Source organism: Sabethes cyaneus, chromosome 1, assembly GCF_943734655.1.
Source record: "Sabethes cyaneus chromosome 1, idSabCyanKW18_F2, whole genome shotgun sequence".
Classification (NCBI taxonomy): domain Eukaryota; kingdom Metazoa; phylum Arthropoda; class Insecta; order Diptera; family Culicidae; genus Sabethes; species Sabethes cyaneus.
In genome coordinates, this window is record NC_071353.1 from 166,132,404 (window position 1) to 166,141,595 (window position 9,192).

Below are 9,192 nucleotides of genomic sequence, written 5' to 3' on the forward strand. Positions count from 1 at the left end.
TCTTATAACTTTGTTTATAACTTTGTTTATTTGTTACCAATCAACAGACCAAGATGGTCCTAATGAGTATACTTAAAATATTTACTTTGATTCTAGAACGTCGAATGTGGTAGTGGAATCCAGAAGAAACTCTATTGAAGGTTCGCTGCAGTCCGATGACTGCACCGTGGTTTCCGTAAATAGCACGTCGAACAGGCAATCTGAAGAAGGCAGTATCGCGAAGAGCTCGAGAGCGGACGTTGATATTTAATTCGCCGAAAAGCGAAGGGCAATCGATGTGATTGGTTAGCAGATCGGCAATCAGCATAGCACGGGAAAGCTCTCGCCTCACTTGCAGTGAGTCAAGTCCAATAAGTTGTGCACGACTTTCGTAACTTGGCAGCTGGTGTGGATTATTCCAGCTCCAGGGTAACCGTCGAAGAGCATATCGAACAAATCTTCGTTGGACAGCTTCGATCTTGTGTACTCCGTTGAAGTAATTAGGATTCCAAACTACCGGCCAATATTCAAGAACTGAACGCACGAGTGAACAGTAGACAGATTTCAGGCAGTAAATATCCGTAGAATTCCTAGACACTACATGTTGAAGCATTCATGACGTCACTGGTTATTATCACCTTTGCCACACCTGCACTGTAACACGCAGTCTTATGCGCCCAGCAATTAGTGATGACGGAAATTGAGTTAGTGCGCGGTACGGGTTATTATCGGCGAAAAATAGTTCGGGGAGCAGTCAGCATATTCTCGGTTGCGCGACGGTGCGGAGTTTTACAAAATGGCGGAGAAAGTCATAGTTGAGAAACTGGGGGATAACAACTGGCCCCTATGGAAGTACAAAATCGGCTTAATTCTGGGAGAAAAAAGATTAGCGGACGTCGTGAAAGGAGAGATACCGGAAAATCCCACAAAGGAATGGCTGTCGCGAGACGAAATTGCTCAAGCGGTCATCGGGCCAGCATTAGAGGACACCCAGCTGTGTCATGTCATGGGAAAGGCCAATGATAGGGAAATGTGAAATTCGCTGCTGCAGTATCACGAAAGGAAATCTATGTGCGGAAAGGTTTACCTCTTGTGAAGGTTAGTTTCGTCAAAAATGGCAGAGTGCGGAGTATGGCTGAACATCTCTCTCAGATCAGCATGCTGGTGAACCGACTGTTCGGAATAGGAACTACGATGGATGATCACTGGTTGGTGGCTATCATTCTGTCTAGCCTACCGGATTCGTACAATGTGCTTATCATGTCACTTGAATCGCGTCCGGAGGAGGAGCTGTCACTGGATTTTGTTAAGGGTAGACTTCACGATGAGTGGCAACGACTTAACGAGGATCAACCACAGATCAATCCGGAAAGAGCAATGCAGAGAGACAATAAACCCAAATCGATTGTTTTTATTGTGGAAAGGAAGGGCACTTCAAACGCGAGTGTCGAAAGTTAAAAAACGACCAGCAGAACCGGAATGATAAATCACAAAGGGTAAACAAGGTCGAGTCGGATTGGGAACACGAAGCTTGTTTTGGTATGGGCTACGGATCAACGAATGACGTTTGGTATCTGGATTCTGGTTGCAGGTCTCACATGACGGGAAATGTGAACGCACTGACGTCGGTGGATACGACTTACCAGGAAAATGTTTGCCTTGCTGATAGAAAAAGGTAATCTCCGGCGGTGTAGGAAACAGCAAATTGAAAGCGGTGAACGGTTCAGGAAACACCTGACACTAAAGAATGTGTTACATGTTCCTGTACTGAAGAACAATCTTTTGTCTGTCAGTAAGATCGCCGATGAAGGATACGAGGTGCTGTTCGACAAAACTGGATGCAAGATCGCTAAGGATGGCAATGTTACTGGCACAGGAATACGAACCGGAAACCTTTATCAGTTGAAAATCTATGGTGAACAATCATTGCAAGCGAGCGATGGTCATCGTAAAGAGTGTCAACACATTTGGTATCGTCGCTTGGGACATCGGAATCATGAAGACATCGTGAGAATTGTTCGCGAGGACCTCGGAAAGAATTTGAATCTTACGGATTGCGGAATTCGTTCGGTTTGTACTACGTGCTGTGAAGGTAAGTTTTCTCGTATACCTTTTCCACCTTTTCCTAAAGTATCGTCAACAAAATCGAGTGCCGTATTGGATGTCGTACATTCTGACTTGTGTGGGCAAATGGAGGCTAACACACCAAGTGGAAACCGCTACGTCATGACTATGATCGATGATTTAGTGGCTATTCGGTGGTGTATTTGCTGGATAAGAACTCTCAGGCTGAAGTTAAAATAAAGGATTTTATCAACATGACACGAACACAGTTAGGTAAAGTTCCGAAGATCATTCGCACCGACGGCGGTGGGGAATATTCAAGCAGGGCACTGTTGAATACGGAGGAAATAGTTCTACAGCGAACTGCACCGTACAGTCCACAGCAAAATGGTAAGGCGGAAAGGAAGAATAGATCGCTGATTGAAATGACACGTTGCTTGCTGTTGGGAGCCAATATGCTTAATCAGCATTAATCGTTTGCCTGCATCTACTACTGGAAAAACGCCGTACGAACTCTGGTTTGGATAGAAACCAAACTACCGTGCAAGCACCATATTCAAAACAGTGCCTAACTCTGAACAGTCAGACATTTTTCTTGATTATTGATAAAATGCTAAATATTGAAACAAGTTAAGTTTCCATATCTTATAAATTATCCATTTCTGTAATTATATCTTACATAGCACACCCTGTCAATGCAGAACGTAAATAAAATAAAAAATTAAACCGAGACGACGATCGATTGAAACGTAAACAAACATGGCTGCTTAGTGGATTGCCTAACAGCATCGAAACAAATTTCTCGCTAAAAAAAGTGATAAAAGACAACTTTTTCGCTATATCGGTATTATAAACATTAAAAGGTACGTATTCTTGTCATCCGGAGCATATTTTTTATTCGCTTAAGTGATTAATATCATGAAATAATTATAAAAAAAAATGTGTTCAGAATAACGCACCTTTGTTTTCGTCAGTTCCTAAAGGTGAAAAAATGCCGTGTCACAAGAGGAATATTGTTGTTGCAGTTGAAAACCGTAATAATCGACGTGCGACATTCGGTTTTATTCTTGTTCTGTGTGTCGCAACTACGTCGCAGGTGGTGCGCTGTATAGCGCATCAATGTGCGAACACAGCGCACCACGTGCGACGTAGTTGCGACACGCAGAACAATAATAAAACCGAATGTCGCTCGTCGATTATTACAGTTTTCAACTGCAACAACAATATGTCTTATGCTTCATGGAAGCTGGAAAAGGCGCTCGTGATGAAAAGGCTTTTCTATACGACAATCGGCTGCTATGTATGGAATTCCAGTAAGTACACTGTACGCCTGGGACAAAAGTTTGGTGGCTCCCAAAAAACCTGGGAAACCAACCGTTCTCACATCCGGAGAGGAAGCGCGTATTGTAGAATGGGTCGTACAGACTGCTAGAGCCGGCTTTCCTGTTGATATGAAACGTTTGAGGACTACTGTTGGTTATTTCATTAGGCAGACTGGCAGGCAAAATTCATTCACGAACGGGATTCCTGGTCGAAAGTGGGCGAATCTGTTTATTAATCGGCACAAGGAACTTTCATCACGAGTTCCAAGCAGCCTCTCCAAGCATCGGACTCAAGTTTCCGAGTTACAGATTCGCAGATGGTTCCAAGAAGTTGAAACCTATCTCAGGGCAGCAAATATGTATGATATTCTGAATAACCACTCTGGCGTGTTTAATATGGATGAAACATCTATCCGCTTGGTACCGACAAGAGAGAAGGTACTGGCAAATTCAAAGGACAAATACGTTCACGTAGCAAATGCAAACTCTGATCGAGAATGCTATACAGTTTTGTTTGCTGCGAACGCAGCTGGTACTCTAGCACCGCCTCTTGTCCTTTTCCCATATAAACAAAGAGCCCATGTTCCGGTCGTTGCCACGAGCGACCAATTTAAGAAGTACTATGAGCAGCGTGAAAATGAAAAGAACAAGGAAAACGAACTACGCGCAGTTAAAAAGGCTGAAAGAGAGGCCAAAAAGCGGCACGAAATTTAAAAAAAATACACTAAAATAAAGAAAACAACTTGCTAAATCGGATTCACAATTAAAAAAGACTTTACTGTAGAGTCGAACTATTCAGAATTTGGAACACTAATGTTCAGACTAAGGAACGTTGTCCGCGTTGTCCGTGTAATTAGGAACACAAACAACAATTACAAAAAAATGGGTTTTAGTTATTCAATTTCATTATTTATGACGATTGTCATTTTTAAAATACAGAATAATGTTACTGCTTCTTGATGGTAAAGAAAGAGCTGTAATAATATGTTGAATTATTTTTTTATGTTTAGTTGAATTTTGAAACTGAAGAATATGGTGCTTGCACGGTACAGACATCTCCGCATTTTCGGGTCGGTTGCATACGTGCATGTGCCAAAAGAACAACGTAGGAAGCTCGATCAGAAAATCACCCGTATGGTTTTCGTGGGTTATGCCGAGGGAAGAAAAGCATACCGATTCCTTGATCCTGCTACGGATACGATAACCATTAGACGCGATGCCAAGTTTTTGGAGGATGTTGCTGGTGCGGAGTCAATTAAGGAAGTGGTTTTAACGTACAGCGAAATTAATGTCGATCGTGTAGAGCCTTTGGAAGCAGAGGAATCAAGTGTAACCTTGTTGCCTAACGTGCTCAATGAAGATGTTGAAGGAAACGACAGTGGTGAATCGGACTTTGAGGGATTTCCAGATGACGATTTTTTACGGCGGTCGAAACGTGTTAACAAAGCGGTGCGTCCTCAACCGTTGATCGAAGAAATCAATACAGTGTGCATTCAGGAGAAGATCGAACCACAATCGTTCCAAGAAGCAACGAAGTGTAAGCAGTGGTTGAGTGCGAGGAAGGAAAGGAATTATGCACACACTCAGCTAGAAACGCAGAAAGCTCTCTGGTTGAGGTGTTTACAACAGGACAATTCGGGATACGTCGGACGAAGGTGGTCGGTCATCTGTATCATTCGTCGGGTCGGAGCGAGTCAATCGGCGCCCCAAACACATTGTAACAAAGGGCAAGACAGGCAGAGGTACAGCTTGGTGGGGCAACGGTGGAAATAAAGGAGGAGTGTTGAAATATTCATGACGTCACTGGTTATTACCACCTTCGCCACACCTGCACTGTAACACGCAGTCCGTATAAATATGTACCTTTGTTCAAAGTACACTTTTGCACTCGGCAAGTCGGCAGGTTTTCGATCGTTAAAATAAAGCGTTTAGTTATTTCGTGCGTAATCGAACTAGTTTTACTGCGGTAAACCTAAACAATTTCCATAATCCACAGCTTCTAATCTTACAACACTACATAGGAAGTGTGCTGTTTGAAAGATAATTGCTCGTCGAGGTGTACACATGTTTCCCTATTGATTGCGTTACCTGCTAGGTGATTTTTTTTAACGAGTAGGGAAATCTGCTATCAGACACCTGAGAAGACAACTCAGGGAGTGGGGTTTGGTATCCCAACCCCCCTACTGGGGCGTGAGGATCCAGACCCACTAAAACCCTACTCGAGTCTCCAGCCTCAATCCCCCCTGGCACCACCTTATCGGTATTACTTCAGGGAGGGGCTATTGTGCTTAACGCACACTCTTAGATAACTACTGGACTATGGTAGTTAGGCTGTTTATTCGCCGTTGATCGGCTTTCCAGTGGTTTTGTAGCTCAAGTACGAACTGGGTAGCAGCCGCATTGACCGCTCCCGAGACGTCCGAGCTAGAACACATCTTTTGGACTAAGTTATCCGGAGTAGTGTCCTGTCCGCTCACTGCCATCATGTTGCTTCTCGCGCCCGCGAAACGAGGGCATATGAAGAAAGCATGTTCTGCAGTTTCCTCAACGTCCACGCATTCGGGACACGCGTAGGACTCCGCATGCCCGAACTTGTGCAGATACTGTCTAAAACAACCATGCCCTGATAGAATTTGTGTCAGGTGGAAGTTGACTTCGCCGTGGCGCCTGTTGACCCACCCGGATAGTTCCGGGATAAGTCGATGTGTCCACCGGCCTTTTGTGGAATTAGACCATGCCCGCTGCCATGTGATCATCCAGGCCGATCTTGTGGTATTCCGTATGCCTCTAGTTCCACGTTGGTTGAAGCACTACACGTCCTCGCTGATGATGATACCAATAGGCATCATACCCGCTAAGACGCAGATTGCGTCATGTGAAACTGTCCGATACGCACTCGCCACTCTTAAGCACATGAGACGATAGGTGCTTTCCAGCTTGGCTAGATAACTTTTGGTACCTAACGCCGTTGACCACACCGGCCCGCCATACCTGAGTATGGACTGGACCACGTTGGCTAATAGCCTTCGCTTGCTGCCATATACCGCAGAGCTATTAGACATCATACGAGACAATGCCGATATAGCTGTGGAAGCCTTCTTGCAGGCATAGTCGACGTGGCTCCCGAACTTGAGCTTGTCGTCGACCATTACTCCAAGGAGTTTTAAGGACCGCGTTGACGAAATAGTGCAGTCCCCGACGCTTATATTTGCTTGCTGCACCGGCTTGCGGTTGTTCACCACGATAACCTCCGTTTTATGATGCGCTAGGTCCAGTTTCCTGGATCGCATCCAATCATCAACAATGCTTATAGAGTGGGCAGCCGTCAACTCACCCTCTCTGATAGATTCACCGTAGACTTTCAAGGTGATATCGTCCGCAAAGCCGACAATCACCACCCCTAGCGGGAACTTTAGCTTCAACACCTCGTCATACACGACGTTCCACAACACCGGGCCCAGTATGGAACCTTGCGGAACCCCTGCGGTGAACGCATTTCTAACCCTCCTCCGTGTTGTACCATACCACACGATTCTGGAAATAATTTTCCAGGATCGTGTACAGCGACACCGGCACCTGGATGTTCCGAAGCGAGTTGACTATGGAGTCCCAGCTAGCGCTATTAAACGCATTTCTCACGTCGAGCGTGACAACTGCGCAATAACGGATACCTGTCCTCTTGGGCTGGATTGCCACCTCGGCTGTCTTAGTGACAGACAAGATGGCATCCACCGTAGATTTGCCTTTTCGGAAGCCGAATTGGTTCCTTGACAGACCGTTTGTACCCTCAGTGTACTGTACGAGTCTGTTAAGGATAACCCTTTCCAGCACCTTGCCGGCAGTATCGAGCAGACAGATCGGCCTATATGACGAGGGGATTTCCCGGCTTCGGCAATAGGACCAGGTTCTGTCGCTTCCATCTGTCCGGGAAGTGGCCATCTTCCAGGCATCTACTCATTACTGCCCCAAATAATTCGGGAGCCTCTAGAATAGTCGCTTTAATGGCCATATTCGGGATACCGTCTGGCCCCGGTGCCTTGCTCACCTTTAGGGATTTAGCGATCTCGATGAGCTCCTCGTTCGTAACCGTCACTTCCTCCCCGACCTCCAAACTACCGTCGCCCACGTTATTTTGGATGTTCGGCTGGGCCGACCATCCTAAGCTATGGTCTGAGATACTGGAACGTCGGCCATGGGACGACTCAGCAGCCTGGGGCCAGGGCCTTGGCTCGTGGCGCGGAAAGAGGCCTTCGATGATCCGCTCCAGCATCTCTGGCGATTGCTCTGCGGGCGCCATCACGCCCTTGGTCTTTGTCATTACGACCCTGTAGGCATCACCCCACGGATTCGCATTGGCACTAGCACATAACCTTTCAAAGCAGGCTCGTTTACTAGCTTTTATCCCACTGTTAAGCGCTGCGCGTGCAGCAATAAGTGCTACTCGACATTCAACCCTGCCCTGGTTAGAGTGTCGACTCTACTCGCCACCTGCCGCCTCGTTATCTGACCGACACCATAGCGGGCCGCCTGATGGTCACTGTGAGTGTAGCCATTGTCTACCCTCCAGTCTCCTATCAGACCAGGACTGCCGAATGTCACGTCGATGATAGACTCCGCACCGTTCCTACTGAAGGTACTTATGGTGCCGACGTTGGCCAAATCTACGTTGAGCTTTGCCTGAGCCTCAAGCAGAATCCGACCCCTATGGTTCGTGCGACGACTTCCCCACTCTACCGCCCAAGCGTTAAAGTCTCCCGCCAGAACCACCGGCCTTAGACCAGTCAGCACAACTGATACTCGGACTACCATCCGCGTAAACTGCTCGATAGACCATCTCGGCGGAGTATAACAGCTGCAGTAAAACACTCCACCCACTTTGGCAACCGCAAATCCCTCGTCTGCGGTTGACACAACCTCTTGAACCGGAAACCTGCTTGTCGTCCATATAGCCGCCGTCCCGGACCCATCCGAGTCTCAGTTGCCGTTTCCGGCAGGGACGCGATATGGGTCCGAGATGATTGCAATGTCCGTTGCCGACTCGGAAACTGCTTGGTGTAACAGCTGCTGAGCCGTGCTGCAGTGGTTCAGGTTGAGTTGTGTCACTTGCACTATGATCGTGGCTTGGTCGCCGACACACCAGCCGGGCACCTTGAACCTCCCGTTACGTGCTTTGCGTCCCGTTTACCGGTACAGATCAAGCACTGGGGAGGGGAGGCTCCGCGCAGTCCCTTGCTTTATGGCCAGCACTGCCACATCTTCTGCACAATTGGCTCCTATCTGGCCCTTTGCAGTTCCAGGCCTTATGCCCGTGCTCGAAGCATCGGAAGGAAGCCTCCGAATGCTTCAGCACGCTTAGTGGGCATACCGTCCACCCCACTTTTAGTCTAGCAGCTTTCAGGTTTCTGCTCTTTGGTGTCTCATTACACCATACTCTACTCACCATGGTATATCACTATGGGAAAAGCATTGTCTACTAAGATTACAAAAATTTCGATATGTTTCTTAGGTTTCTTAGCAACATAAAACAGGATTTGTGTGGGCATGTATCGTCTTTTTTTAGGTGCGTTTAGATTAACATCATGTGGAAAGAGGCGAACCAGCCGCAGGCTGAAAACCTCTCTAATATAGAATAAAAAAAAACATCAAGTGGCTTGCAAGGAGCAAATTACATGCTAACCATATTGCCAATCTAAATGCACCTTCAAATCCATAAACAACAAAGCTCTAGGTTCAGCGTTTATTCCAAGCATCCTCGATATCACAGAAATAGTTCCTAACCTCAAACAAGAACAGAACAAAGCAACGGGAAATCAATCAATCACGCCTT